A 25,559-nucleotide genomic window follows, 5' to 3' on the forward strand; every position below is an offset into this window, starting at 1 on the left:
GTCGCCCCTGTACAGAAAAAGAAACACACAAAGAAATCGGTTCGCTTAGTGAGAGATGAAGATGAACCAGGGTCATCGCGAGAACAGGAGGAAGAGGCAGAACCTGAAATAATTACCCGATCTCTATCCCTGAGTGAGTTGCGTGACATGTGAAAAGATTTTAGCCACCACCCAGGTGAGCACATTGTTACCTGGCTGCTCCAATGCTGGGATAATGGGGCTAGTAGTGTGGAATTAGAGGGTAAGGAAGCCAAGCAGTTGGGATCTCTGTCTAGGGAAGGGGGCATAGACAAGGCAATTGGGAGAAAAACACAAGTCCTCAGCCTCTGGAGGCGACTTCTGTTAGGTGTAAAGGAAAGATACCCCTTCAAGGATGAAGTTACATGTCACCAAGGCAAGTGGACCACCATGGAGAGAGGTATCCAGTACCTGAGGGAATTGGCTGTGCTGGAGGTGATTTATAATGATCCAGAAAATGCACAGTCACCCACAGATCCAGGTGAAGTCCAATGCACACAACCCATGTGGCGGAAGTTTCTACGAAGTGCACCACCAACCTACACCAACTCATTGGCAGTAATGTCCTGGAAAGAAGGCAATGGACAAACGGTGGATGAATTGGCTGTCCAACTCCGGCAATATGAAGGAAGTCTCTCTTCCTCCCTACAGGCCTCTGTCTCGGCTGTAGAGGAATTGTCCCGAAGAGTTCCAGCAATTCAAAGTGGATATGTCCTCCTCCCCACCTGTACAGGCCCGTATTGCAGCTATTGGGAGTAAGCACTCCTCTGCCCAAGAGAGAGGAGAGAGAAAGTACACACGATGGGCTAACCTGTGGTTTTACCTGCGTGACCATGGAGAGGACATGAGGAAGTGGGATGGAAAACCTCCCTCAGTCCTGGATGCACGGGTACAGGAGTTGTGAGAAAAAGCAACCAGAAAAGAGGATTCTTCTTGGAAAGCTGCTGCTCCAGTTTCCCGTGAGCAGTCCCCCAGACGCAGTAGATGGGCTGATCCCATTTCTGATCCTCTTGAAGGGACTTCTGATTCACGTGTGTGAAAAGTGAGTAACGGATATTCTAACCAGGATTAGGGGGGCCCTGCCTCCAGCCAGGTGGAGGAGAGGGACAACCGAGTCTACTGGACAGTGTGGATTCGATGGCCTGGCACGTCAGACCCACAGGAATATAAGGCTCTAGTAGACACTGGTGCACAATGCACCCTAATGCCATCAAGTTATAAGGGGGCAGAACCCATCTGTATCTCTGGTGTGACAGGGGGACCCCAAGAGCTAACTGTATTGGAAGCTGAAATGAGTCTAACCGGGAATGAGTGGCATAAACACCCCATTGCAACTGGCCCAGAGGCCCCGTGCATTCTTGGTATAGATTATCTCAGGAGGGGGTATTTCAAGGACCCAAAAGTGTACCGGTGGGCCTTTGGTATAGCTGCATTGGAGACGGAGGAGATTGAACAGCTGTCTACCCTGCCTGGTCTCTCTCAAGACCCTTTGGTTGTGGGATTGCTGAAGGTTGAAGAACAACAGGTGCCAATTGCTACCACGACAGTGCACCGGTGGCAATATCGCACCAACCGAGACTCCCTGATCCCCATCCATAAGCTGATTTGCCAATTGGAGAGCCAAGGAGTGATCAGCAAGACTCACTCACCCTTTAATTGTCCCATATGGCCCGTGCGGAAATCTAATGGGGAATGGAGACTAACAGTAGATTATCGTGGGCTGAATGAAGTCACGCCACCGCTGAGCGCTGCTGTGCCAGATATGTTAGAGCTTCAATATGAACTGGAATCAAAGGCAGCTAAGTGGTATGCCACAATTGACATTGCTAATGCATTTTTCTCCATTCCTTTGGCAGCGGAGTGCAGGCCACAGTTTGCTTTCACTTGGAGGGGCGTCCAGTACACCTGGAATCGACTGCCCCAGGGGTGGAAACACAGCCCCACTATTTGCCATGGACTGATCCAGGCTGCACTGGAAAAAGGTGAAGCTCCAGAACACCTGCAATACATTGATGACATCATTGTATGGGGCAACATGGCAGAAGAAGTTTTTGAGAAAGGGAAGAAAATAATCCAAATCCTTTTGAAGGCTGGTTTTGCCATAAAAGAAAGTAAGGTCAAGGGACCTGCACAGGAGATCCAGTTCTTAGGAGTAAAATGGCAAGACGGGCGTCGTCACATCCCTATGGATGTGATCAACAAAATAGCAGCTATGTCCCCACCGACTAATAAAAAGGAAACACAGGCTTTCTTAGGTGTTGTGGGCTTTTGGAGAATGCATATTCCAAATTACAGTCAAATTGTAAGTCCTCTCTACCAAGTTACCCGGAAGAAGAATGATTTTAAATGGGGGCCTGAGCAACGACAAGCCTTTGAACAAATTAAGCGGGAGATTGTTCATGCAGTAGCTCTTGGGCCAGTCCGGGCAGGACAAGATGTTAAAAATGTGCTCTATACTGCAGCTGGGGAGAATGGCCCTACTTGGAGCCTCTGGCAGAAAGCACCTGGGGAGACCCGAGGCCAACCCCTGGGGTTCTGGAGTTGAGGATATCGGGGATCTGAAGCTCGCTATACTCCAACTGAAAAAGAGATATTGGCAGCATATGAAGGAGTTCGAGCCACCTCAGAAGTGGTTGGTACTGAAGCACAGCTCCTCTTAGCACCCCGACTGCCAGTGCTGGGCTGGATGTTCAAAGGGAAAGTCTCCTCTACACATCATGCAACTGATGCCACGTGGAGTAAGTGGGCCGCACTGATCACACAACGAGCTCGCATAGGAAACCCCAGTCGCCCAGGAATTTTGGAAGTGATCACGGACTGGCCAGAAGGCAAAGATTTTGGAATGTCGCCAGAGGAGGAGGTGACATGGGCTGAAGAGGCCCCACTGTATAATAAACTGCCAGAAAATGAGAGGCAATATGCCCTGTTCACTGATGGGTCCTGCCACATTGTGGGAAAACATCGGAGGTGGAAGGCTGCTGTATGGAGTCCTACACGACTAGTCGCAGAAACTGCTGAAGGAGAAGGTGAATCGAGTCAGTTTGCAGAAGTGAAAGCCATCCAGCTAGCGTTAGACATTGCCGAAAGAGAGAAGTGGCCAGTGCTCTATCTCTATACTGACTCATGGATGGTGGCGAATGCCCTATGGGGGTGGCTACAGCAATGGAAGAAGAGTAACTGGCAGCGCAGAGGTAAACCCATCTGGGCGGCCACACTGTGGCAAGATATTGCTGTTCGGATAGAGAAGCTAGTGGTAAAAGTACGTCACGTAGATGCTCGTGTACCCAAGAGTCGGGCCATTGAAGAACATCAAAACAACCAGCAGGCAGATCAGGCTGCCAAGATTGAAGTGTCTCAGGTGGACCTGGACTGGCAACGTAGGGGTGAGCTATTTATGGCTCAGTGGGCCCATGATACCTCAGGCCATCAGGGAAGAGATGCAACATATAGATGGGCTCGTGATCGAGGGGTGGACTTGACCATGGACACTATCGCACAGGTTATCCATGAATGTGAAACATGTGCTGCAATTAAGCAAGCCAAGCAGCTAAAACCCCTGTCACATGGAGGGCGATGGCTGAAATATAAACAGTGGGAGGCCTGGCAGATTGACTATATCACACTCCCACGAACCCGCCAAGGCAAGTGCCATGTGCTTACAATGGTGGAAGCAACCACTGGATGGCTGGAAACATATCCTGTGTCCCACGCCACTGCCCAGAACACTATCCTGGGCCTTGAAGAGAAAGTTTTATGGCGACACAGCACCCCAGAAAGAATCGAGTCGGACAACGGGACTCACTTCCGCAACAACCTCATAGACACCTAGGCCAAAGAACATGGCATTGAGTGGGTATATCACATCCCTTATCACGCACCAGCCTCCGGAAAAATCGAACGATACAATGGACTGCTGAAAACTACATTGAGAGCAATGGGGGGTGGAACTTTCAAACATTGGGATACACATTTAACAAAAGCCACCTGGTTATTTAATACTAGAGGATCTGCCAATCGGGCTGGCCCTGCCCAACCAAGACTTCCACATACTGTAGAAGGGGATAAAGTCCCTGTAGTGCGCATGAGAAGTATGTTAGGAAAGACAGTCTGGGTTAGTCCCCCCTCAAGCAGACACAAACCCATCCAAGGGGTTGTTTTTGCTCAGGGACCTGGGTACACCTGGTGGGTGATGCAGAAGGATGGGGAAGTTCGATGTGTACCTCAGGGAGATTTGATTTTGGGAGAGAATAGCCAGTGAATTAGGCTGTATGATATTTAACTGCTAAATAACCTGCCAATGTATGTCATTGTATCTATAGTGTCTATATGCCATATCAAGGGTATTACTGTAAGAATTACCCAAATGACTGAAGGATGGACTTTGAAACTGAGCCAAGTACAACAGTGATAGAACTTGAACTGGTGCCCAGCAATTTCCTCAAGATCAGCCTCTTCGACCTGCAGGCCAAGGGTGTGGGTTGCACCAAATGTACCGGCCACAAGTTCCAGAGGCAGCATACAACAGCCTAACACCTCACACCATCTCTCTTATCCTGAAGAACTGTTACAACAGATGGAGCCCCAAAGTCATGGACTAAATAAAACTGATGGACACATTGGAGGGATAGCCCATCGACTAAGGGAATACTATTTGTGTGTGTGGGGGGGGGGTGTCCATATACAGATATATATATATATGACAAGGAAAGTGGTAGTAGTTGATTGGAAAATGTAAGATCTGGGCATGATGTAGATGGTATAGAATAAGGGGTGGATAATGTCCTGGGTTCAGCTGGGATAGAGTTAATTTTTACAGGAACCTGGGAGGTGGGGGGGGGGGGGGGGCATAGCCGGGGCAGCCGACCAGAACTAGCCAAGGAGCTATTCCATACCATGTGACATCATGCTCAGTATATAAATGGGGAGCGGGCCGGGGGGAGGGCTCTCTCGATTTTCGGTGGCGGAGCGTCGGGTTCCGGGTGGTGAGCAGTTGCACTGTGCATCACTTTTTTTTTTTTGTATATTCTTTCATTAGTACCGTTGTTGTTGTTGTAACCTTTTTTTTGTGTGTTGTCCCAGTAAACTGCCCTTATCTCAACCCTCGAGGTTCCGGGTTTTTTTTTCCTTTCCTCTCCTCCGATTCTCCTCCCTATCCCACCGGAGGGGGACGGGAGGAGTGAGCGAGCAGCTGCGTGGTCCTTTGTTACCGGCTGGGCTGAAACCACGACACCACAGAATTAAGATAATGTTATTGTTTCTGAAGGACTGGTATGGTGCAAAGAAAAAATGCTCTTAATTAATCTTCTCCCATGTTATCTAGTTGTCAGAGAACTCTTCATTAATTCACCCACATATAGTATGAAAATATTCCCTCCTACAAAACAGTGTTTAAAACAACACTATCACATAGTCTGTTGAAATTAAAAAGGAAAATAATGCAGTCCATGTTCACTTCCCACTCTGATGTGTACAATTAAGTCTATTTTTCAGACTAAGATTTTTCTAGGAGTATCACAGCAAATTATAGTCAAGCTGCCTAAAAAGCACTGCACAAGTTACAGACTGAACTGAGCCTCATTCTTTCATGGTGTTTCTACCCATCTTCCTTCAGCTTACAGATCTACTTTGGGCTTGCTAAATGCATGCCTGCTTTTTTTTTTTTTTTTTTTTTTTTTGTGGCAACAGTTATACAAATACAAATACATCATCATTTATATTACTCATTGGGTCATAGTCCTGCAAAATGCTGGACTTTAGGCATGCAGTGGTATTCTCATGCTGAAGATGATCATGCACCCAAATGTTTTGTTACATCAGTTATTTATAAAGTCAGATTCTGCATCATTTGTATTCATGTTCAGGATGCATACCTAGATAAGTGATTAACCAAGTGATGTTTAGGAGAATATCTTGATTTAGATCAAATGAATAAAATTGCACATGTAGGTGCAGATGTGAAACAAGGTCAGTGGAGTGAGAGGCTGGTTTTTTGTAAATCTGGGCTTAGGTGATGAAAAATTAAAACTCGAATACTCATTATTTAAATGGCAAAAAAAGGGCGGGGAAAAAAACTCATGAAAACATATCACTGTGATGCAATAGGTAAAAATTGGTGTAAGAGAAATACAGAAAAGATGGAATTGCTTCAGATTTTTAGTTTTGTCACTTTAATGAACACAGAAAAAACACATATGTTGAGTATTAGCCAGCATGCAGTAATGTAACGGTAACAGCATGGTGACAGCATTATTATCCTGTCATGTATGAGATGTGAAATGATGCCTGTCAGGGTGGGAGGAACATGTAAAACTTATCCGAGCACTATGTCAAGAGCTTCATAATCATGGATCACACTCTTTTTCCAGTCATGCTGGAAAAGTCATGCATGTTGTAAATCAACAGAATATATTCTGGCATAATTTACAGCTACTGTGGGTTTATAGATGGGTAATGGTTTAAAAAAAAGTGATTGCTTGTGTTAGGAATAGATTTGTGTCATGCTACATGCTCTCATGTAAGTCTGTTTAAAGTGACAACAGGTAGTCCAGGGAGACCTGGAAGAGGAGGCCTAATTAAAAGGTTTTGTATTATTTCTTTTCTTTCAGTATTGCAAAAGTAGCCCATTAGGAGCCTAAGACTTGAGTTGCATGCTTAATAAATCCCTGTTAGTTTGTTGCATCTATTCTTGCTGATGAAAACCATACTAAACTTCTTAAACAATGCAAGATAAGAATAAGATGCTTTAAAACCCAACAAAGACAAGTAAATTAAAAATTGGCATTTTTTTAATTGAAATTCATTTTGATACTAGAAGAAAATATCTCTTGCTTTGTCTCATGACCAGTCCTGAACATTTCAAAAATAATTCATCGAGCTTTTCAAAATCAGTGTTACAAAAAGTGAATGTCATTCTCTTTGATTTCTGAGTCTTAGATTACACTTTGGTCACATTGTCAAGTTTTTCTCTATAGCTGCAAGGACTGTAAAATTTGAGGGGGATCTGTGTCTCCCCCTGCCCCCCCCCCCCCCCATTTTTTTTTTTAAGTGAAAACTAGTATTCTCATAAAATCTTATGAATCATGAGCTGAGTCTTAAAGTCATTGAATATCTTGAAGGTCCCCTTAAAGTTCTGAGCTGGAAAGAGCTACAACAGACATCTGGGACTGCCTTTGAAAACAACATATGAAAATCTATAAGAAAGATACCCTCCTAAAATATATGAAACACAGAATCTGAGCAGTAAAGAGCTGGAAGATATCTCCTGTTTTGCTATTTCATCTCCTTGCTCTGAGGTAGAAGAGGTCACAATGAAATGTTCTTTAGCAGGTATTTACCCGACATACTACTGAAAACTTCCAGCTTAATTTTCATACCTTTGTAGGCACTCTTGTAGAATTTTGCTGTCCTTGTTATTAGAGTAGAAAGTTGCTCTAAACTCCAGTCTAGCCTCTAACCTTTCCCTGCTGTGAAACAAACCAATTATTCTTTGTTTCACTCTCAACAGCCTTGGAGAATAGTTAACCACTATACCCTTTTCAACCTTTTTTGATATATGTGAAAACTGCTATGTCTACTCTATCACCTTACTATCCTTTATGTATTTACAAGTTGATCATTTAACATTTGCTCCGGCATCTTTCAGGGTATGAAGTAAGCTGATACATGGTTCCCTGGTCCCGTTCTGCATTAAGGAAAGTACAGTGCTTGCCTTTCACCAGCTTTCCATGGCTTCTCAAGGATAACGATTCAGAAGAGATTCCTTTGGCTTTAGGGTGCATTTCAGCATGCCCCACTGACTTTAATACAGTTAATTTGTCCATTCTCTATCATGCCCTTTAACTGTTCTGCCTTGCTTTCTACATACCTGCTAATATTGTGTTAAATGGCTTGTCACAAATTTTGTGAACACTAATGCAAAAGGGCAACTCAGCCTTCCCCTCGCGGTGTGTTATGTGCTTGCTGCTTGCTCCTTCAGCAAAGGAGCTAGTCAGACTGCCTACGTGGTCTTGATCCCGCGGCAGCAGCCCATGGCTTCTGCTCTCCTTTTGTCCACCTCTGCAGGAGTGCCACCGCCTCATGTCCTCACGCCACTGTTATTTCCTTCCCTGGCATTGAGTGCTATTGCTCATGACATATTTCATCCAAAGTGCATTCTGACTTTAGGATCTCAGGCGTTTCCTCTCTATTTGTCAGGCTCGAGTAAAAAATAGCTTCCCACCTAGTTGTTTCTTCTAACTTAGAATACATAAATAAATAAGTGCATCTGGGGACCTGAGGCATCTGTGTCCTGCTATATTACTTTTTCTGCAGCTTTCAAGTTAGTTAAAGCCTTTCGTTATTAAGGTTGTTAAGGAAACCTGCTCTTGAATGCTTTTGTTGTCTGTTAAAGAAGTGACAACATTACAAATTTTGAAAATATAAGATTAGATTTATGTCTTCTCAGATCCAACATTTTGAATAGACTATCCTGAAGCTAATATAAAGGCTAATACAGGATTATTCTCCTAGAACACAAATGAAAGTGTTCAACAGGTTGTCAAAAAGCAGAGCTTCTAGAAAGATGTTGCAAAACCTGGATGATTTGGTCATTACAGAAACCAACATCCTGCTAAGAAAACATAAATTCCCTGATTTCAGGCTAATAAAGCAAAAGCAACTATCTTGCTTGCATAGTAGTCATCATAAATCTTCATGCATTGTAAGAAAATGTTTGGGGTTTTTTTTTTTCTCTACTTCTACAGAGAAGAGAGAAAATGGGTGTCTAAATTCTTAAGCTGATATTCTGAAAGTAACATCTTTGTGGAGGGATATGCAATCAGAGCAAATCCTGTGTTTAAGAAGATCTTCTAGTGCTGCTCAGAATACATTTCAGTCACTGGTTTCTGAAGCCCAAAGAAATTTTCATGTGCCTTTGCAGGCAGGTTTTCTTCTTTCCTGTCAGAAACAACCCAAGCCCAAAAGTTATACTCTTGGTTTAGCTTCAGGTCAAATGCATGAACTCTCTTAAGACATAGTAGGATCTTGTTCAGTGTCAGATTTATGTCAGTTTTTTTTGACTGGTGTGTGGTAGACAGATGAGCTGAAGAAAAGTTTAGATGTGCTATGGTGATACCAATCAGAACATAAATCACATATTCAGAACAGTGGAGGGAGAGCAGAATTTAAAAAATAAGCAAAATTTCAAACCATAAGCCTGGGTGAAGGTGCATGGCAAATTAATGGATTTTTACCGTTTTTTACTGCTGAAGTGTGACTGTGGGGCAGATGGGAATATAAGAGAAGAATGGAAGAGAAGATAGGAAAAATGCTGCCATTCATCTTCTCTTGTCCTTTGAGAGGGTGGTGAACCCCTGTGCACTTCACAGGTGTCCCTGTGTGGTGGATTCCCTTGCCTCTTGCACTTAATCTAAACCTGTCCCTGAGCAGTTGTGATTCGTAGGCTCTTTCCTCATTTCTGAGACACTTGCACATATTGGATCTCCTCCTGATTACCTCATTCAGCTGTCTTTCAAGCATTCAAGTAAATTAATTTAACTTAGTATCTTGCCAAAAGAAAATGTTTTATAAATGCTCATTGCCTTTGTGGGATTTATCTGAAATATTAGTCTAAATGATCGCATTTTATTATTTTTCCATAACATTTTATTGCTTGTGAAATAAAAATCAGTTTAAATGTAGTTCACCGTTGTCTGCCCAGAAATAATTAATATCTCTGAAATAAATCCAAATACATTAGCAGCCTGTTCAATAGACTTCATAATCACATCTAGAAATCTTATTAATTTCTATGTGTTGGAATATTTCACATTCTCCTTTGTTGATCGAGCTATTATTTTGTACATTAACGCAGACAGAAGCGTCAGCACTATAATAATTTACCAAGGAAATTCCAGATACGCTGATTAAGCCAAAGCAAAGCGTGTGTCCTTTGCCACCCTGTTAGATTGTCTCAATTTTTTAAGTGAAACTAGCACTTCACACTTGTGGGCATCCTGTCTGTGAATGAACAGCTAATCGCCTTTAAATTATTAAACTGAAAGGCTGCAAATGAAGAACAACAGTTAAAACCTCCCCACCTGAAAGCTTGCTGCACGTGCCGCTTCCTTTGCCTCCTCTTCTCTGGTAGCTCTGTGGTCAGTGCATTTTCAGTCAAGTCACCTCACTGCCATGGATCTTTGTTTCAGCTTCCTTCTTAGGTTGCATGCTTCCTGAAGCAGGGTCTCTTATTTTATACCTACAGCATCTAGCAGGGATCTCGGTACAACCGGGGTAGAGACCATCATGAACAAAACTCTTCAATAGAATCCTGCTCTTCCTTCAAAGTAGTTTTATTTGTAATGTGGTTATTAACTGCATGACTTGCACTCATTTTCATCAACAGGTTGTTTTCAAATGGATTTGCTTATTTACTATTTATTATTAACAATAATGGTGTTGCGTGGGCATAAAATGGGTTTAATGGAGTGGAGAGCAGGATTTGAAATGTTCATCAGTCCTGTTGCAGTTTACCCATGTGCAAGAGCCCTATGTACCATTTCTACAAATGATATTTGTCAGTTCTTAATAAGTTCTGCTACCTTTAGATTTTTGCTTCAGTTACTAGGGGTTTGATTTTGAGTGTGTAAAAACCAATGCCGTCATACGCTAACACACTCACATTAGCCTTGTTTATGCACATTTAGAAACTATGCTTTCCAGTTGTCAGACAGGCTGTGTGGCCTGTTTGTAGTGGTATGTAGATTTCTCCTGTAATTAATATATACTTCTTCAGCATATCTTTTCCTGATTTGAAGGATAATTTAAAGGCATAACTATCCGTAGCCAGGCAGAAAGACTTTTTTACACAGTATTAAACTGTTTATAAACCAACAGCACACAGGTACCTTGATATGAAAAGCCTTATACATGGGTATTTTGCATTTAAAAAAATGCAACATAAACAGGTACACCAAAAATAGATACAGCAAACCACCTGGTCAAATTTAAGTAGCTAACTTTCGAGTATTATTCTGGTCAGCCGGTGGTCAGCAGCACCCAGGAGGCAGCTACTCAGGGCATCCCTTATCCCCTTTGTCTGCCCTGGATCTGTGCCTGAGCTGATGGGCTCACTTTCAGGTTGTCAGACCAAGTTTAGGAGACCATCATAATGCTTCCATCCAGTGAGGAGAGCTGCCCACTGCCTCACTGACAGTGCCCGGTGGGATCCCAGCTTATGAACAGCATGGGGACAAGTTGGCACCCAGATGGTGGAGTAAACGCCATTTTACCTCTCCAAGGTGCATCCGACACTACGGTAATGGTGAAAAAGGTATTTCTCTGCCTTACACATTTTGGGTATGTTTTGAGGGCAGCAAAGAAAAAGAAGTACTGATGTATTGTTGATAACAATGTCCTTAGGACACATTTTCCGTATTTCTTTAACAGAAACAGAATTTCTTTAATAGAAAGAGAACATTTCTGTAAAAGCGGTAGAATAACACCTACATCTGACCTTCTTATCTGCTGAATTTGGCAACCCTTCACGTTTCAGGAAGACCTGAAAAAGCTGTCATGGTCTTTGAAAGCACCCACTCTATGGGCTCAAGCCATGTAGTTGACCAGCACTCAGCAGCATTTGTTTTAACTTATTTGCAGCTCAGAAGCATGAAGAGAGAGATGTTTTTAGTGTAGTAGGCTGGGAAAGCCTTCATTAACTGTGCTTCTCCTCCTGAAATAGCATCTACTTTTTGCATGGGGGGAGGACAGAGGGATGCCAAGTAGTCTCAAAATGCAACCAGTTCCTAGAAATGTTTCAGTGCAGATGGTGCTGTGAAAGCCGAACTATTCCAGAAATTCAGAGTGGCAGATGGAAGTACCAGAGCATGTGTGAGCAAAGAAAGCTACCCCCTCTCTGTGCTGGCTGGGCACAAACCACACAGCCCAGGTCATTACAGCAGGGAAGCTGTGCCCAGTTAACCCGATCCTTGAATTTAGTCCATCCTGGTGTGTCACCCTATTCATGCAAGTGAATTGGATTTAAAGAGCATTATCGCAACTTGGAGTCAGTAACTGGCTATGTGAAAAATGATGCTAAGCCATTATCTCTGACTCTTGCTAAACAGTATAAATATATTTCTCTAATGCATTTACATTATCCATACTATAGCAGCCAAAGACCCCATCAGCTTTCTCAAATCAGTAAAAAAGGGACTGTGGACCAATCTATCTTTTTCCTTTTTCTTTTAAGTGTATTCTGATGTCATTTCTTGGTCAGTAACTTCTGTGCCCTCTCTGTAGTGGGTTGACCCTGGCTGGATGCCAGGTGCCCGCCAAAGCCGCTCTATCACTCCCCCTTCTTAACTGGACAGGGGGAAGAAAATATAACCAAAGGCTCGTGGGTCAAGATAAGGACAGTTTAATAAACTGAAAGCCAAGGTCGCGCGTGAAAGCAAAGAAAAACAAATGATATTATTCTCTACTTCCCATCAGCAGGCGATGTCTAGCCACTTCCTGGGAAGCAGGGCTTCAGTACGTGTAGTGGTTGCTCCTGAAGACAAAAAATGCCCCCCTTCCATCTCCCTTTACTTAGCTTTTATATCTGAGCTGACGTCATATGGTATGGAATATCTGTTTGGTTAGTTTAGGTCAGCTGTCCTGGTTATGTCCCCTCCCAAGATCTCGCCCTGCCCCAGCCTGCCGTTGAGGGGGGGGCAAAAATGTTGGAGAGACAGCCTTGATGCTGTGCCAGCACTGCTCAGCAGTAGCCAAAACACTGGTGTGTTATCAACACCTTTCTAGCTACTGATGCAGAGCACAGTGCTATGAGGGCTGCTATGGGGAGTATTAACTCCATCTCAGCCAGACCCAATACACTCTCTTAGCTCCTGCAGAGACAATCTCTTAAAGATTTAAGAGAGTCCTCAGAATTGCGCTGACGCTGTATGCATTTCTTTTATATTACCTAGTGGGGTTTTTAGTACACAGAGTACTCAGTCTTCAGGTGAAAGTGTCAACAGCACTTTATAAATGAGGTTCTAAGCCAGTTTGGATGCAGTATGGGAGCTGGCTCTGATTGTATCACAATCAGTTCAGAGATTCATTTTTCTCTTTGCTGTTAGTTGAAAGAAAATGTGACTCCTAATAGAGAGAGAAAAAAATTCTGCTTTCAAACCTGCCCCAGTGGTCCATATGCAAGAAGTTTGCCATTGCTGGTTTTACAAAGAAACACCTCTGATTGCCGAGTTATGCGTCTTAAACAAAACTAAAGTCTTCCCAGAAGTAAACCAGCCTGACAAAGCCAATTTATTTTTACTCAGTTGCCAGTGAAATTTGGGGTTTTTTTAGGAAGCCACACTTTCAAAAATAACTTTTAACTCTGTTGGTCTAAAATGATACTACTACATTTTTATTCACTTGTTTTTCAGCTACAGAGTATTTTGACTACATCTGAGGCTCCATACTCATGAATGGATATGCTAAAATAATTTTGCAAATTATTCAATGGGTCCTTAAATGTTGCCTAGCACTCGCAATACTGTATCCCATCTTTGTGTTCTTGGAATACTATTCCCAGGTGATTTCTGCTCTTTTCTCATTGCTGGTTTTGAGCTGTCATTCCCTCATTTTTTTACTTTCAAAAAATGGTCAGGTAACTTTTATGAATTTATTGATAAGCAGGGTGTTCTTTGCTGGTAGGTATCTGGTTGAAGCTGGAAATGGGTGTATTGTATCTGGTTAAATTTCTAGACAGCCTCATAGACAGTATTTCCTTGTCAGTGCATTGTCACCTATGCCTACAAGACTTGCATATAATTCATAGGTACAGAAGGGCAGACACTAAAAATCGCTCGCACCCATCTATAAAGCACTGAACAACAGAAAGTATTTTTAAATAAAATAAACTTACAGGAAACACTGAAGTGTAAGCAGAGGGTAAAGATGTAATTCCAAGGTATGGAGGCAATCGCAGGAGGGCACCTAGAGACCACAGCCTTCAGTCCTCTGGCTCCTTCTCAAGGAAGGCATTCCTAGAAGACCTAAGGCCTGTTCATGTTTCCATCATTGACCTATGAGATTGTGGACAAACACTTCATCTTCTCTTGCTTTGTAACTCTGAAATAGTACTTTTCTCTCTTTATGAAGTGCTTAGAGTTCCTAGGGAGAAGGGGTTGTGGATAAATCACCTCTTTGTCCTCTCACCCATGCTTGTCCCATAACTTACATGCAGGTTTTACGAAGAGCTTCTCTTTTTTGTTCTTGAGTTATGCTAGAGAAGGTTGTTGGGCAATACAAATGTTTGCCTAAGTTATTATTTGTTCTGCAGGATCCATTTTCAGTTGAAAACAGCTTCCCAAGAATTTGTTTTGATTATAAGAATATCAAGTGTCAAAAAGGACAGGACTGCAGCTACAGTCTTGAAGAATAGCAAGAAAGCCACACAACTGGATCCCTATCAGCTCACATTTGATAGTTATGTCCTGCAGTCTACTGTCCTTCCATGGCACTAAAAGTCAAGAAAATTTTGTGTTATGTACCAAAACCAAAAGTAACCATGTCTATTTTAAGAGCCACACCTTTAGAAATTATCTGCTGGCATTTCATAGCATCAGAAGGAGAATATTTTTTGGCTTATTTTTAGAGCCTGTAATTCCACTGGCTTGAGAAAGATAATGTAAGCTCTCAGGTGACTCTAAACACCTGAGTTTTGTGGTGTCTTCAACCAGCTCAGTAAGGAGTTCAGAGGAAGCAATCACATACAGGAAAGAAATGCCTGACTGAAGAAAAAGACTATGCTCACAGGGAAGATGGTCATGAGAAAGAAGGAGGGGTTGTGATGAATCTCATGCACAGCTTGAAGGAAGCTATAGAGGGAAGGAAGGCTATCTTGGAGAATCCTTTTTCCTGTATCAGTAAAATTTCTGTCTCGGTGTGGTAAGGAACAGCATAACTGGGAAAGCAATGAAGTGTATTGTCTAGCATGAAATGTTCAGACCTTGTTCAGCACTGTCTGACTAGGTGGTTCTGGAGGGAGGGGCTGGTGGAAAATTGTCCCCCAGAGCACTTGAGTCAGATAGTCTGCTCAAAGCTTGTTGCTGTCTTCATTCCTCAAAGTGAGAAACGTGCTTTTTAAAGCACATTTTTCTGCTCTGTGGTACACGTCACGTTGCATATAATAGGTACAGTTATGATTGTGCTAGACAGAAAGGAAAGGACTAAGACTTTTTCTGACAAGGAAGATTTTACAGTGCCTGTAGAGGGTGTCTCAAAGCACAGCACAGAAAGAAGGCATGAAAGCAAACTCCCACCTGGCAGCAGAATATAACAGGGGGAGCCCCTGCAGCACAGTGTTGGGGAACCTGTTGAGGTTTGCTCCTGCTTCTAGTAGCACTCCCTCTCCTGACTCCCTGGTGGGGAACACCTGAGACCTATATCAAGCATACACAGTGTGTTTTTATAGACTCTAAGACTCTATTAGAAGGAGTCATACAAAAATTGTTATTAGAAACATTACAATAGCTCAGTCGCTATGTCAAAACAAACAGAAAAAGCACCAAGGTGGTATTCCTGAGGTCTTTCCTTTCCATGCTACATATTTGGGTAAAAACGATGGACAGGAGGAAACCATTAAGCTGACAGAGTGGTAAATTATTTTCTTTGGTCTTCCCTCTTCCTGTAATGGATGGTGAAACTACTTGGTTTACTTCTCTGCTGTTTCTTACTGTGCAGTGGTCTGCGCAGCAAAAGAAGCTGCATTTCTGTGACTGTTCCTGTGTGGGGTCCTTTATGACATTGTTATATTCCCACACGGGGGATCAACATGTGGAAGAAAACACAGGACATGCCAGTAAACAGTGGCCTAATAGCAGAGCTAGTATTTAGGCAGTATATGTGGATACTTAGTCTATGTTTTTACAGTTGCTGTATTCCCTAAAATATCTCTTTCTTGCTAAAAATGAAGCTAGCCACAACTTGGTCATCGTTACCTGTAAGAGGAATTGAAAGGAAAAAAGTTGTAGCTCCAGGAACACATCCTTTAAATGTAATTCTTTTCTAATTTTGTGTCTGGTAAGTGCTGCTAGGGAAGAAAGAAAAAATTGATTTTTCTCAGAACTTTTAGTGCAATATTCCTTTTCAGCCAAGATTAACTAAAAAGGCTACTCAAGGTTACTAGTTTGAAGCTGTGAGGACACATAATAATCTATCAATTAATCTCAGTATCCAACAGCTGTCATGTGAAAAAGAGTTCATACAGCTAAACAAAACAACAGATTCATTGGGTCTTTAAACATTAATGCAAAGAGTTAGCTTAATGGCATCCTATCATCAGGCTCATGGGCACCCTATCATCCATGGTTTGCCTGCAGAGTCTACTTCACCAATTTTTTCAGAGATTAAGATGAAATGAAGACAGTTGTTATTCAAACAGAATTGTTCCCTGCCTGAGCTACTTGCTAACTCTCACAGCACCGCAGCAAATTATTTGTATGAGTTCAGTATATTAACTGAAATTAATAGAATCGCATTCAGTAATGCTCATTTGCTCTTGTGGCCTGGGGTTGTTTGCCTGCTGATGCATGTTAAATCTCTGAAGTATTCTGGGGTCTACCCTGGGAAAAACAGAGGTGCTCTGTAAATGCAGCCCATCTGCTTCCTTCCATCACCAAAAGTATAGGGGGAATCAAATTCACAGGAGTGGCTATGGAAGAGCCGGGCAGTGCAGCGTTGTTCCATAAGATGCAGTGTCATTCTGCAGAGCCACCTAGCCTTGCTCCAAAACAGAAAAAATAAAATGACGGCACAAACTGGCCTGCAAGGGCAGAAATGGTGGAATAATTATTCTGTTTGAGATTTTATTCATTTCTCACTGTATTGTTTCTGATTATTCCACAAAACCAGAAGGGACAACCTGGGTTAGTGATCAGCAATCACAGTGCTGCTCTTAAACCCGCTGTGGACAGGAAGGGTCTTGTACAAAAGCATTATTCTTTCTTCTTTTAGGTTTTTTTTTAAGAGGTTTTTTTTGTCTCTTTTAATTTTCCTTACAGTTTAAATTGTGTGTGATATTCTATTATGATTCCTCTATAGTTTGCTGAATTTTACTGAGAGTTGTAATCATCATATCCTACTGTGAGTACTACAAGAATTTTTCAACATGGAGAACATTATGGGAACAGTTGTTGCATTTTAAAAGAAAAGATTATGTTGGTAGAAAGACATGAAGTCGTTTTGTAGATGACCAGAGCAACATAATTTAATTTTTATGGATGAAGCTTTACTTGGCCTCAATATTCCTCAGGGGATTGGCAGAACCTTATCAAATGCTGAAAATAAAAGCACTTCTCAGTGATGGCAATGGTGCCTTATAAGAAGTTTCTAACTGGAAACTGGTTTGGTGTATATGGTACTGTCTAGTTCACAGCTCCTCTTGTTCTTAGAATTCAGCACCAACAGGACAAACAAGATATTTTAAAATACCTGATTGTTTGTTCCTTAAAGATGAGTGCCTATGGATGTTAGGTTTCTTTAACGTGTTCATAATGTGACTCTTTTAAGGAAATGGCTGGTATGCCATTGTTGTTTTCTTGCTCTAGTAAGTAACGAAGCTTGGCTGGAAGAAAGGAAACACAATTCTAGTGAACAAAATCTGTTTACAGTGAAATTAGGCCTGATCTCTATTGCTTCATAACAGTTAAACAAAAAGTGTTTGCTTTCTTAGCACTGATTCAAAGTTTAAAACTCCTCGGTCTCTAGTGTAAGAAGGGGAGGACTTTCTGCCACTTTAGTGTCAGGAAATAAACTATTGCCAAGCTCAAACCACCAATGGTCTCTGCTTCATAACCGTTTCACTTGTGGTGAAACAGAGATGACTCCTTACCTTTGCGTTTTTGTATTTCAGTAGTTTGACGTTTCCTTGAAAGAAAAATATGTTTCTTCAGATAAATATGTTTATCTTCACACAAATATGGAATCAATTTCTTTAAAGGTATTGTAAACACATCCTTGTTTACAGTGGAACAATTCTGAGCACAGGCTTGTACCTGAGACTGGGGAAAACACACCTGAGCATGTAGCCAACAGCTACAAATGAATCAGGAAATGTTTGGAAGTCTCCATTTCTAATCCAGTTGATTTCAGCATTTTCATTAGGAGAGCTGACTTGCTCTGAGTTGCTTTTTGTGTCCTTATGAGACCTTTCTTCTCCAATCTCCCCATGCCCCTGCCCTTTATGATCAGAATGATTTCTGTTCCTAGGATTTGTGCCAAGAAAACTAAACAGACTATTGGAAATCTTGATGGCATCAGTACATGGAATCCAGATCAGCTTTTGTGATTTGTTTATTGCACACAGATTTAGTTAGGAGAATAATACCAATTTTTAAATGTTAATGAAACAAACAGCCAAACTTTGGGTGATTTTTTTCCATTCATTTTTAGCCAGCTCTTCTCAGATGTGTGGGAGAGTTGCTCTGAGGCTTAACCTTTCAATTCAGCTTCTTCAATTATTCATAATGCAATAACCATGCAAGGGCTAAAACAATGGGATTCCCCCTGCTTGTGGAAAACAAATCTTCCAGCTATATTTAATATTTAAAGCACTCTCAAGCTATTACTCAGTGGAACTGGCAGTGGAAAATCACCATTCAGACACCTACACCGGTCAATAAAATATTAGAAACAGAATGTATATGCACTGGTCATTATCAGTTGCTCTTTATGAAGCTATAAATTGACTCAGCCTTCAGAAGGTACTTGTTGCCAACAGAGCTTTCACATCATCCATGCATTAGACAAAATGGGGTGGCTACTTTATTTAGCTGCTTTAAAAATCCTTCTTTGTAGCAAGGCTTTAAGTAAAAAGGATCTCACTGGAATGTCACAGATTATTTGCTTTTTAAAGCAGACTCATGCCATAATTTTAAGAGAACAACATGGGCTGTATATCACAAAATATTTAGGGGTAAGACAGCTGATAGTAATTGCTGCAGCCAGAAGCACTCCTCCTAATGGACTCCAAAGCCATGATGCTCTGCTTGTATGTGCAGAGCCTCTAACCTCATTTTCAGCTTCTTTTCTACATGTGAAAACTATACTTGTACATGTATTACAGTCCTTGTTGGCATAAAATCTCTGCCAAAGCTGTTAAAACTGTTCTCATTAATCTTGCCTCCTTTTGAGAAATCAGATGCTGTAAGTAATATTTACAGAATTGCTAATTATGATTACAGTGTTAAAAGAAAAAGAAAATTCCTAACAGTGAACAAAGAGTTTAAGGGACACTGCATTACCTGTAAACATATTTTTATCTTCACTTTTGGATAACATCTGCCTAATGCTTTATCCAAGTCCAACAAAGAAAAAACGAGGATGTTAAGGTGGAAAGAGCAAGGCAAGCAACAAGGTAACTACTAAAGAGAACGGCAAGAAAGGACTGAATGAAACAGCCGTTCATCAGGAGGAGTAAGGATTGCCAGAGTCAGAGCTCCAGAAAACTATTTATTTTTGTGTCCTGGACCTAAAGGAATAGCATAGGGGCAGCTTCTGCTGGCTGGGGAGAAGAGTCATCCCTTTGTTACCTCGCCTCTCACAGGGATCCCATGTGCTGCATTAATTGGTTTGCATTACCAAGGTCTTGGCGACAGATTACCACCATAGCCTGGGTTACAAGCCAGAGAGGATCAAGGCTCTAGTGAGCTCTGAAAACATTAACTGGTTGCTTACACTAACAATATGTTTGCTGTCTGTAATGGAATTAGTGTGGGGAGGTGTGAGGAGGGCAGTGTTTACTGTCCTGTAAGACTAAAAATAACCAAACCAAGATGTATTCGTCTATGACACTATATAAAAAATCTGAAAATAAGAATTAATTCAGCTCTGTTGTCCAGCTAAGTTAAAATAGAGTTACAAACTTTTCTTTCCTTTGTTCATTGTAAAATGACTTTTAGAAGCTTTTAGTCAGTCTCTAAGTTATGACATTGTACTGTACTTTAAGATAATGACAGAAGCAACACATGAAAACATAGGTCTTGCAGGCTGGTCCCCCAAGTCTCCTAGAATAACTGGAGATCCTAAATTAATTGGACATCCATCAGATCCCTGTACCTGGCCCTGAATATTATTTTCTATGCAGTGATAGTAGTGGACTTGGTTTGGGTTTTGCTGTAAATGGTCACAGAAGAGAACCACTTCAGTGCTGGAGCTGGCAGCATTAAAGCACGTCTGCTGGGGATAACAGTTAATTGTCAGCACCAGACCTACCTGAGTATTCAATCCTATCATCACTGCCAAATGGAGGGGCAAGCATGGGAATGGCCAATGCAAAGGACAGGGAGGACATGGGACATACTCTCTGACAATTTTTAATTTAACAAGTGACTGGCAATACCTAGTGACGGTGAAAGCAAGTTCTGTCTTTACATCCTGCCAGGGGAGGGATTGTATGGCAAGAAGAGTAGAGCTTTACTGAATGTGGTGGGTTGACCCTGGCTGGGTGCCAGGTGCCCACCAAAGCTGCTCTATCACTCCCCCTCCTCAGCTGGACAGGAGGGAGAAAATATAACAAAAGGCTCATGGGTCAAGATAAGGACAGTTTAATAAAGTGAAAGCAAAGGTTGCGCGCGAAAGCAAAGAAAAACAAATGATATTATTCTCTACTTCCCATCAGCAGGCGATGTCTAGCCACTTCCTGGGAAGCAGGGCTTCAGTACGCATAGTGGTTGCTCCTGAAGACAAAAAAATGCCCCCCCTCCGTCTCCCTTTACTTAGCTTTTATATCTGAGCTGACGTCATATGGTATGGAATGTCTGTTTGGTTAGTTTAGGTCAGCTGTCCTGGTTATGTCCCCTCCCAAGATCTTGCTCTGCCCCAGCCTGCCGTTGAGGGGGGGCAAAAGTGTTGGAGAGGCAGCCTTGATGCTGTGCCAGCACTGCTCAGCAGTAGTCAAAACACTGGTGTGTTATCAACACCTTTCTAGCTACTGACGCAGAGCACAGTGCTATGAGGGCTGCTATGGGGAGAATTAACTCCATCTCAGCCAGACCCAATACACTGAAGTAAAGGTGAATGTCTGAAGTCAGCAGCAGGGAAGGCCAGCTTTAAATCTCTCTTTGCTGAGCTATAAATCCTAATTCTCCTCCTATCTGGGTTGAACCATGTTACAGAAATAGTTTTTTCAGACAGATATGGGTTTTTCCTCAGGCATGAAAGCTGTAAAATTCAAGAGGCCAAAGGAAAACTATTTGAACTCCTCATCTAGCAAGTGTATTACTAAAGTCTGTGATATTGGCAAAGTGCTGCTAACTCTCCTCATTTCTAAATCAGCAGGGTAAGCTGAAAAAACTGCTCCATAAAATAAAATCAATATAAGAAAAAAAAGAATTCTTTCCTGAAATTTGGCAATACTTTTAGACACGGTTTGTCAGTAGTCAGGCGACCCTTTCTCGTATACAGCAAATGATACAGGTGCTATAGATCTTTATCTCTCAACATCATCAAATAACAAATTAACCCAAAACTGGTTTGCATGGCAAATACCTCATACTAGTGTCATCATCCAGGAGAGAATCTAAGAGGAAAACATGATCATAACATACTGGAAGATAACAAGGGCAGCAATATCTAAAGATGCTCTTCTCATGTCATCTAATTTGGGTGACACTAGTCATTTGTACTGATCATCTAGTATTAGCAACTTTAGATCCATCCTAACAGTACACTATGGGTGTTCTTTCATTGTGAGCCATTTGCTACCTGGTGGAATTCAGATATCAGGGTCAAGAAAGAACATGAAAGACCTTATCCCCAACATTTTCCAAAAACATAATGACCAACTGGGGAAGCCTTATCTTTCAGCAGAAGCTGCTATGACTGATAGCCAGTGTCAAAGGCGGCTTTGGTATTCTCACTCACAAATATCAAGACTTCAGCTGTCATCAACTCTTGCTAGTATTGTTAAATGGCGTTCTGCAGAGAGATGAAAGGGAATGAGGGCAGCTGCATCAAAGATGATATGATGTTCAGGAAATTCTGAACTAGTCAGTTAACAAGAGGAAAGCAAGCTATATAATCCTAGATCAAAAGTAACAAATTGAGACCTCTAGACATAATTAGCTAAGCTGTGTTGGGATTTCTTTAACAACTGCCATGGCATCATCTTATATCATCAGAAAGTTGCCTCCTTTTGACTCATTTTAATATGCTTACTCTTCTATAGACTTGCTAATTAACAGCAAAAATGCAAAGGAAGTGGAGGATGAAGACTGTTTTGCATTCAGTAGCAGAAAAGTAAGTAAAATTGTCATGTATGCATTCAGCGACATAGATGTAGTTCTGTTTTAAATACTAGTTTAACTTCTGGGCAAGACCTTGCTGTTTCTCTCTGGGATGTGAAATTATATTGGCAAAACAGGTTTTACACATGGTTTTCTTTGTTTGTTGTCCAGGACTTACCAACTAGAAGTCTACAGAGATTTCAAGGAGATCATGGACATTGTATAACTCCTGCCCTTTCATGGTCTTCCTTTTAGAAAACATGTTAATTCTAAGAGTTGTAGATGAAACCTTGGAAACACAGTTTAAGCATGAGCATATGCAGCCTTGCCACCTGCCACTGCGGGCAGCTTTCAGGTCAAGAGCCATACCCACAGCTGAGATCACCTTGTGTGGACCTCGGAGAGAGTGTTTTTTAGGTGAGTATGAAAGTCTCCTTTATATAGTAGAAGTCAGTGAATAGAGGAGACTCGCCAGATTTCTTGGCTGTGAAAGACCCTGAGCACTACCACAACCACCCTATCTTTCCATGTTACCAGATAGAAGAGAGACAGACTTTGCTTTAGACTTTTCCTAGTTAGAGGCCAAATGCCAGAAGTCTTGCCTCAGGGAAAGCTGAAAAGGGGCCTACCTGCTGTCTAATCTCCACCCGTTCCTGGCAGTGGCAAGCCCCCTAGCAGTGACTCTTTGAATGGCAATTCCCTTTTGCAATTCCCAAGCACAGCTGGAGCTCAGCCTCTCTGCACACTCTCCTACAACAGGATCTTCCATTCAGTACCTCTCTTTCCATTGCCTAGGATTAAGAAATTAATGATACGAAAGATTCAGAGTCCACTTACTTCCAATGTCTGTGGACACAATGAGATTTAGTTTGGCATGATAAAATAGGATCTGCCCTACGGTTTGAGTGTTCACATAGGTATTTGTAGGAAAGTGTTACTAAGCATACCACTTGCTTACCAGCTGAACCAGAAGGCTAGGAAGTTATGTTGGATGCTTCCCTCATGCTAACAGTGCTTCTGAGGAGAGTCCAGAATAGCATTTCCTACAATGAGGCTTGTATTGATGACATCGATGAAATAAATTACTTGGTTTTCAGGAGTCTCCAACTGTACTGGAAATGTCCCTGATCAGTGTAGCCTACAATCATCTGAAATCACAAATGTGTCATCCCATAATAGTTTTCTTTCATTATTCTGCATGAACAAATTTAAATAGAAAATGTAATTCCACCTCCACCTCAACTACCCCTTCTCAGCTTAAGCTCTATGGAGCCAAGAATTTAGGCTGCTATATTATAGTACTATGGCTTGTTTTATATACCTCGTTCTCTGAATGTATTTTTCTGCAACAAATGAGAAATACTGAAGCCTCAAGACTCTGAGCTAAAGCTGGTTTTTAAATTCAGAAAAAACATAGGAAGACCCATTAATAAACCCCCTTCATTATGTAGCAACAGTACCATCAGCAGTTTCCATGGAAACATTTCCAGGAGCAGGAAGTGTTCATTTTACAATTAGATTATAGGAGGTAGTTAAATTTTTGATCAAACACACATTAGAGCATGGAGAATTCCCAGCTAAGTGCCTCACACTGTTAAAAATAGAAGTACTGCAGTATCCATGTAGTGCTGTCTGGAATAATGTGTGGAGAGAGGGGGAATATGCAGAAGGTGAAAGAGCATCTGCAGTTTCCACCAGTGGAAGACTCCAGTTTTTTGTTCCCATGTGGCAAGGATCAAGCAATGGCTGGGTTTGGCTCATGCTTACAGTCTGACCTCAGATGCGCTCTTTGGCTTATTGGCCATCAAGACAAATGTAGGATGTGATGATTGCAGCATTTTACAGTTATCTGGGTATTGGGTAGCTAATGCTTTAAGTAAGTCCTAATGCTGAGGGTCTGCCTACGTGGTGGTTACTGCTGTGCCATCTTTACTTAACACACGTCATGTGGATTTGGCAGTATTGTTTACAGTTAGCTAGGTCCAGTATATGTTGTAGTCCAGCCAGGTGGAACATTGCATAGGATAATTAGATGCCTTGAAAGTCAGTGAATTTAGGCAATTCTGCTATGGAGAGCACTCTATATTGCTGCAAGTAGACTGCTAGCGATACCACAGTCAGCTATTTTAAGTTGAAATCAGGCCTATATGTCATAAAAGAGTATATACATGCCCTTGTAAATTTTTGGGGGAGAAAGTGTCAAGCAGCAAGAGAAGCTATAAGAAGCTGGGCTGAAGGGAAGAGGCTCAGCAATGGGAAAAAGCAGTAAGTGGAAGGACACCGTGGATATGCTGCTAGAAAGGAGCATGTCTAAAGGCTCTTGGCCCAAGGTGAAAAAGGTTCACATAGCAGAAGGGGCCAAGTGTGAGCTTCCTTGAGTTGGGGAAGAAGCAAGTGGAGGATGATTGCCCAAGTGTAGAGAGTGTGGGCCAAGTGGTGGGAAGGACTAGTGGAGGTGGTAGCATCCTGCTGAACATATAAGAACTAAAGGCAAGATCCTGTTGTAGTAGAAGGTGCAAGATCTGATGACAGATTTACAGAGTTATTGTCAGAGGCGTGTGCGTGTGCCCACAGCAGGTGTCAAGGAAGCTTCTGACATTTACCTTTCAAGAAGGGGCCTGCGTTCTGATTAGCGTTTGGACCAATGTGTCCTTGGGACTCTGTCTTTTCCTGAGCTAGTTGTTCATCAGAAAACTTAAATCCCTACCTAAGCCAATGCTAGGAAGTTGTCATGTTTCTGTTTTTTTCAAAGAAACATAAGAAATATGGAATTACTGTTATTAGATTTGGAATCTCAAATTCCAGATACAGTAGGAAGTCTTTATTTATATGGAAGTTTTAATGGTCTTCGTGATAGCAGATTGCAAGGCATGAGTTGCTGATCTTCAGAAATCATGACTCTGTGACTTGCCACCTTCCAAATCATAGGATTAAAAAAAAAAAAAGTGATATGGTTTTTCTTAAAAGGTTGTTTTCTCAGCCTGTATGATCATGTTTTTCTGAAGCTATGAGCACTAGAATTTCTATTTCTCTGAAATAAAATTTAAGAATTTTGCATGTATTGGACCTTTAAGGAATGCACTAACTATCATAAGACTCATCATAATCATGGAAGTTTAAGGCACAAAAGTTAAAGTCCACAATTTAAAAGGATTAAGAACCTAAAAAATTTTTCTGGCAGAGCCTTAGTCAACCTGACTTGAAGTCAACTTGATTCTCCAGTGGTGCAAATTCTTTGTATATATTTATGTCTCTACAACATGCTGGTCTGAAAGGAAATTGGATTGAATACTG

This window comes from Harpia harpyja, chromosome 13, assembly GCF_026419915.1.
Source record: "Harpia harpyja isolate bHarHar1 chromosome 13, bHarHar1 primary haplotype, whole genome shotgun sequence".
Lineage (NCBI taxonomy): Eukaryota > Metazoa > Chordata > Aves > Accipitriformes > Accipitridae > Harpia > Harpia harpyja.